General features: G+C 29.5%; 1 long non-coding RNA gene across 1 annotated transcript in view; it reads left to right on the top strand.

Annotated features, from left to right (window-relative positions):
* Positions 1-178: 178 nt before the first annotated feature.
* The window catches only part of LOC136084768 (uncharacterized), a 7,536-nt gene continuing 293 nt past the window's right edge, over positions 179-7,421 (top strand). The window contains exons 1-5 of the long non-coding RNA XR_010640839.1: positions 179-1,156; positions 1,392-4,621; positions 4,812-4,940; positions 5,040-5,105; positions 5,239-7,421. The exon at positions 5,239-7,421 is cut by the window's right edge and continues 293 nt beyond it. This is a non-coding gene — a long non-coding RNA (uncharacterized LOC136084768). The remainder of the gene's footprint in view (positions 1,157-1,391; positions 4,622-4,811; positions 4,941-5,039; positions 5,106-5,238) is intronic.

The following is a 7,421-nucleotide window of genomic DNA, read 5'->3' on the forward strand; positions in this document are numbered from 1 at the left end:
AAATGATATCATTATGATATCATAGCCACGTTAAATAATTAGATCGTTAAATAAGGTTAGCTGACGATCCCATGGCTCAAAAGGAGGTGAATAATTTCGTTTGCCGTTGAACTTTTCCCATTGCTCAGAAGTAGCATAGTCACAAAATACAGTCTGGCCAGTTGAAGAGCGCTTTTGTTTATCTTATTTTTAGCGTTTTTTTAGAACCCAGTCTACTAACTAGTGCACACTGTTTGTAAACAAAGACTCGTTTAAGAATAATATTTACAAAAGTTGTTGATTTATCTTTGGTATTTACAAAAGCCTGGTGCTAATTGTTCCATTTTTGGTTGTGGTACTTCTCGAAGAAATACACATTATAACTAAAGATATAGGAATTGACGAAAGCCTAAATACCCAAATAAATAAAAAAATAGTTTATTTGCGAAATGCATTACGAGGCTAACATGTTAATTGTCAATCCAATACATTAAATCTTCCAGTTAAAAGTTTTTCATTGGATTGCCCTTCTTCATGTTTGCTTATTCCCAAAGCATGAGGATCAGCTTTTCCTTCGATATCAAATGAAGCAGTTAATAGTAGGGGAGAACAGGGTGAGATGGAACATGGTGTGAGATGGGACTTGGCAATATCTCAGTGAAAAATTTAATAAAGCAAAAGTTTTTTATATATGTTATAAGTTTGCAATAGCTTCTTCATATTATTGTGTTTTTTAAGTTTTAGAAGTATTTTTTTTCCGGATATTTGCGAATATGTAAAAATGTAACAATTTTCCTGGATTTTGAAGACATCATTAATATTAAATATTTATGTGTTGTTTGCATATATTTTTATGTTTATGGTTTTTAATTATTCACTATTGTTTTAATTAACTACTGAAGAAATATGATTAGCATATGACTACGAGAACTATATAAAATAAAGGTTGGGACAGGAGAATTGGGGTGAAATGGGACACTGTTCAATTTATCATTTTTTTAATTTACTGTATTTTAACTTTTATAATCAATATTTTTGTAAAAAAACAAGTGAACAGAAAATTATGTTTATGATAAGATTTCAATGTTTACTTTATAGTAAAGTGTTTTTTATCATAGAAAATAATAATAATTATATTGGATTTCTTTGTTACTTTGTCCTGAAGACATCTTTCACAGTAAGTATTGTTTTAATGCCAATCATTTTTGTATTTTAAATTCAGTTTAAATAAAGTTCTTCACTATTAGCCTTATTAAATTTAATCACATTATAAGTTTTATAGGGTTGTGATACTATTTTATTTTCATTAAAATAAATTTAAAATTTATAGCCTAATCTGGATTTTGGTTAATGCAATTAAAAAGAGCATAATTTTTTTTAATAATGGAGTAATGTGAGTAATAATTTTTCAGATGCCAAGAAAGTACAAACGAGTGACAAGTCGGTTAAAGCCTGATGCTCATACAATAAAAGCTGCTGTGATGGCTGTCGAATCTGGCAGTTTATCAATACGAGCAGCTGCACAAGAGTATACAATTTCAAAATCAAGTTTACAGCGGAAAATAAAGTTTAATAAAGAAACTTCTTACAGTATTTTATACTTTGATGAACAACATAAATATATTTTTAATAAGACAGAAGAAGGTGAACTTTCAATATATCTTAGTCAAGCATCTAACATGCATTATGGACTTGATGTTAGAGAAAAAAAGCAACTTGCATATTAATATGCAATTAAAAATGACATTAAAATACCAGAAAACTGGAAAAATAGTGAAACAGCTGGAACTGAATGGTTTTATTTATTCTTAAATTGTACAAAATTATCTATTCGTACGGCAGAAGCTACCAGCCTCAGTCGAACAACTAGTTTAAATTGCACAAATGTAGGTACTTTCTTCAAAAACCTTGACAGTGTGCAGAAGCGCCATAACTTTTCTGCTGATTGCATTTACAATATTGATGAAACAGTTCTGACAACTGCTCATAAGCCAGTGAAAGTGATTGCTGGTAAAGGAGTAAAGCAAGTAGGACAGGTAACTTCTGCTGAAAGGGAAACCCTAGTTACAATGGTTTTTTGCATTAATGCCCTTGGAAATTTTAATCCACTGTTTTTGATATTTCCTCGTATCCACTTTCGTAGCCATATGCTTAAAGGTGCACAAACAGGTACAGAAGGTGATGCTAATCCTAGTGGATAGATAAATACAGAAATTGTTTTAAAATGGTTTGATCATTTTGTGGAGTATGGACATCCTAGCAAGGATCATCCATTACTTTTAATAATGGACAACCACAAAACTCATATATCGATTGAACTGATGGATAAAGCTAAGGAAAGCAATGTTGTGCTCTTGACATTGCCACCCCATTGCAGCCACAAATTCCAACTACTTGACAGATCAGTATTTGGGCCATTAAAGAAATTTTACAATTCAGCATGTGATTCATGATTAAAGGCACATCCAAATACTCCTATGACGATATATGACATTTCTAAAAATTTAGGAATTGCTTATACGAGAGCCTTTACTTCCCAAAACAAAATGGTTTTAAAGCAGCTGGCATTTTCCCGTACGATCCATATGTTTTCAGTGATGTCAACTTTTTATGTTCTTATGTATCTGATCAACCAATTCCAGCAAATGACAATTCCGACAAACAAACAACCGCCACATCACTGTGTATTGTATCTGAAGTTATTAATGAAAAGAAACAGCAAATCAGTACTTCTGCCTACCATCGGACAGCAGAAGATATAAGGCCATTTCCAAAGGCGGGTGAAAAGGTGGCAAAGAGAAAAAGTGCAAAAAGAAAATGTTCTAGATGTTTCTGGTATTGACTGACACACCAACAAGAAATGAACTAGTTGAAAGTTTATCAGAATGTAAAAGAAAAAAAGAAGATAAAGATAAGAAAAAGAAAAAAAGTTACCCCTCAGACATCAACGTAATTTTGACTCAATTTAAACATCAAGCAACCTGTTAAACAAAATTACAAATGCATTTAGAATGGTATTTTATTTTTGTTAAACATAAATAAATTTTGTGTATTGTTATGTTTTATAAAGAGTAGAATAAACAATAAAATAATGCTTAAAATTATTTGTTTCCTTTTTTGTCCCATTTCACCCCAACCACTGTCCCATTTCACCCCAACATGGAGTGACATGGGACAAACAGTGTCACTTTAAAAAACCAAGCCCTTGAACTTAATTTGATGGGTAAATAATGGATTTTGCAATAATTTAACATGACAATTTATTGGACTATAGTTTTAAACCGATTTGTATGGTTTTTGTGGAAAATTTAAAGCGCAGCACGCAATCAAATTTTTTTGTCCCATCTCACCCCGTTCTCCCCTAAGTCATATAAGTCTTTTAAGGAATTGGTTAATCGTATTAGCTTTCAACAACTTGACTGGGATATAAATGCTTGTGAAAATTTTTTTTAATCGAGTAAGATGGATGATGTTCACACTGTTCCGAACTACGAAATTTACATTGATGATAGCCTCTCATTTACTATTCGCATATTTTTATGACTTCTACTAGATAATCATAAAATATACTTGCATTTAAAAAGATCAATGTTTAACTTCCTTTATTAGATCAAATGAATGCTTTGCATCATCTTCAGAGAAACTGTACCTTGAAAGCTCATCTCTGATATATGGAGGGTAGCAAAGACCAATTTGCACAAATTTAATGCTTTTTTTAATGAAAGTTATGAACTCGTCCTCAATACACGCACGCTTTATATCAGTTGTGGCATTTGTTTGCAGTGTTGAAGAGTCAATCTTAGAATGATGTGTTGTTATGTGGTGTTTGAGTCCTTTCTCTGATTTGCATTTTTTCCCACACTGCTGACAGTTAAAGTTGTTTGAAACGCTTCCATTCTCAATTTCTGTAAGAAAAGCATCGACATCATTAAGAAACTTACTTTTTTCAAAAAAAAAGGTCTGATTCTAGATCTATTATAAGAGAATCAATGGACTGTTCCTCTCCAAAGTTTGCCATTTTTTAGATTTTTCTGCACTTATTGGTAGTCTGGGCACGATAAATAAACTATTTTCAACATTAATTCAAATTTTTAATTTTTATTGTTAAAAAACAAAAGAATCTTGCGGTAACGGCCCAACTGTGGGTTATTATGACTATGGAAGTAGGTAGGCTTTTTTAGAAACTGTTGAGTGTATACATAAAAGTAAACAAATATTGACACGAGGTTAAAGTAAATATTAGTATGGATCTATATTCAGTTCTTTATGACGACAATTTAAGCCTGAACAGTTCTGAAGAAAACTCTGAGGAAAGTGGAATTATACAAGGTTATTTATTCTGTATGGATTAATTTGTTAAAAGTTGCATCAAGATTATAATTTGTGATTTAAATGCGTCACAATACAATAATTTGTGAGGAATTTAAATACCTCAATTCAACGACTATAATACATCGCAGCAAATTTATTCAATCATAAATAACTAAAATAAAAATATTTAAATTTGAAAAGAAAAATTTAACTACAACTCTAGATTAAAATTAAATTTTTACTTTTAGAAAATGTTAAAGTCTTCAAAAAGTCAATATGATGGGAAAATCCCAGATATTGACTTTTTTGCCAGTAAATTGCATTGATAATGGTTTGTTTCTGTTTTACTAAATAAGTATAAGAAAAAAAAGATTTCCTTTAATTTTTAAATCTTTTTAATGTGTTTGTTATAAAACAAAATTGTATTAAGGTTTACCTTTTTTTTTTTCAAGAATATGTTATACTGTCGTCATTGTGATTTCAAAACTGTTGTTAAAACTATTTGTAAGCATTTGTTATAGGAGAAAAAACCAAACTTGTTTATCATTGTAAATCACACGAATAGGCGTTGCATTGTATCAAAAAATATGAATTGAGAACAACAACACGATTTGTGGTGTATTACGCTAATAAAATTTTTGGTAACGCAGGTTAGTTGATTGCCAAGTGTTCTTACTTTTTGAATTCTTTGCAGAATTTTTAAATAATTTTTTTGCATTAAGTTGCTAACCCAATATTTTTTATTTTAGATACAATTACAGCGAATCATAGTGTACTTTGGGAAGATTCTGCTGTTCCTTATTCAGGAATACCTTGTATTGTTATTTCTAATAAAGTTTTAGATTGTCACCATGAGTTTGTCATTTTGATTTATTTCATTCTTTTATTTTTACCACTTTAAAATATAATTTTTTAAGTAAAATCTCCAGATTTAAAATTTAATTGTAGATGGATGATCATTGCTTTCAAAAAAACTATTTAATTTCGCAAGATAGTAAAAAGCTTATGTGTCCTGTCAAAGTAGCTATGAAGGAAACAATTCACTTTTCTGATTTTAAGGTAAAGATATTTTATTAAAAATAGTTTTTCAAAGGTTAAAGAAGTAAAGTATAAATTTTTAATACAGTTGATAAACGAAACTTTTGAGACAAAAAATAAAAACTTCACCATTAAATGAAATCCAACATACAAGAACAATTGTAGTTTCCATTGATGATATGTCCTGTCATGATAAACATCCTGTTAGTTGATGATAGCTATCTCCTTGAAAAAAAAGAATTCTATTATAAAAAAGAGAGAAAAGTTTCTCTTTATGAGTTGTCATTATAAAAGTCCCCCTCATCAAAAAATAAATAGGGATTGTGATCGGGATTGTGATCGGGATTGTGATCGGGATTGTGATCGGGATTGTAATCGGGATTGTGATCGGGATTCTGATCGGGATTGTGATCGGGATTCTGATATATAAAAAAAAAACAATATAAAAGTTTCGATAATATAATATATATAAAAAAAAATACAATAAAATAATAATAAAATACAATACAATAAATAATAAATTATTCTAAATTATTTTCTTTGATTTTATATTCTTCTTTGATCAGAATCAGAATCACGATCAGAATCCCGATCACAATCCCGATTACAATCCCGATCACAATCCCGATCACAATCCCGATCACAATCCCGATCACAATCCCTATTTATTTTTTGATGAGGGGGACTTTTATAATGACAACTCATAAAGAGAAACTTTTCTCTCTTTTTTATAATAGAATTCTTTTTTTTCAAGGAGATAGCTATCATCAGTTAGTCAGATTAATATTGATCTACAGTTGCAAAAAAATTAGCAAATTAAACAATGAAAAAAAATTGTATCTGTTATATGACTTTTATATCTTATTGTAAAATTTATTTATGTGTCCTGTCAAAATAGCTATGAAGGAAACAATTCACTTTTCTGATTTTAAGGTAAAGATATTTTATTAAAAATAGTTTTTCAAAGGTTAAAGAAGTAAAGTATAAATTTTTAATACAGTTGATAAACGAAACTTTTGAGACAAAAAATAAAAACTTCACCATTAAATGAAATCCAACATACAAGAACAATTGTAGTTTCCATTGATGATATGTCCTGTCATGATAAACATCCTGTTAGTTGATGATAGCTATCTCCTTGAAAAAAAAGAATTCTATTATAAAAAAGAGAGAAAAGTTTCTCTTTATGAGTTGTCATTATAAAAGTCCCCCTCATCAAAAAATAAATAGGGATTGTGATCGGGATTGTGATCGGGATTGTGATCGGGATTGTAATCGGGATTGTGATCGGGATTCTGATCGGGATTCTGATCGGGATTGTGATCGGGATTCTGATATATAAAAAAAAAACAATATAAAAGTTTCGATAATATAATATATATAAAAAAAAATACAATAAAATAATAATAAAATACAATACAATAAATAATAAATTATTCTAAATTATTTTCTTTGATTTTATATTCTTCTTTGATCAGAATCAGAATCACGATCAGAATCCCGATCACAATCCCGATTACAATCCCGATCACAATCCCGATCACAATCCCGATCACAATCCCGATCACAATCCCTATTTATTTTTTGATGAGGGGGACTTTTATAATGACAACTCATAAAGAGAAACTTTTCTCTCTTTTTTATAATAGAATTCTTTTTTTTCAAGGAGATAGCTATCATCAGTTAGTCAGATTAATATTGATCTACAGTTGCAAAAAAATTAGCAAATTAAACAATGAAAAAAAATTGTATCTGTTATATGACTTTTATATCTTATTGTAAAATTTATTTAGGCTGACTTAATTTCTCAAACATTTGATCCTCAAATTTCTAAAAAAATAGAAGAATATGTTATAGAAGGAATATAGAGAAATGAAACGTCTTCTTCGACTATTTGTTAAGGACATATTTGAAAAAGAAAATCTCCCTCTTCCAAATTGTAGAAGATTTTATCCATGTGTTAATACTATAAGATCACATATAGTTAAAATGAAGCAAAAGTTGAGGTAAATTTTATATTATTCTAACTTGATGTAACCAAGCAACCATTAGCATTACTGAAAATCTCTGTTACAGTCAGTATTCCTTCAATG

Source organism: Hydra vulgaris, chromosome 09 (assembly GCF_038396675.1).
Source record: "Hydra vulgaris chromosome 09, alternate assembly HydraT2T_AEP".
NCBI lineage: Eukaryota > Metazoa > Cnidaria > Hydrozoa > Anthoathecata > Hydridae > Hydra > Hydra vulgaris.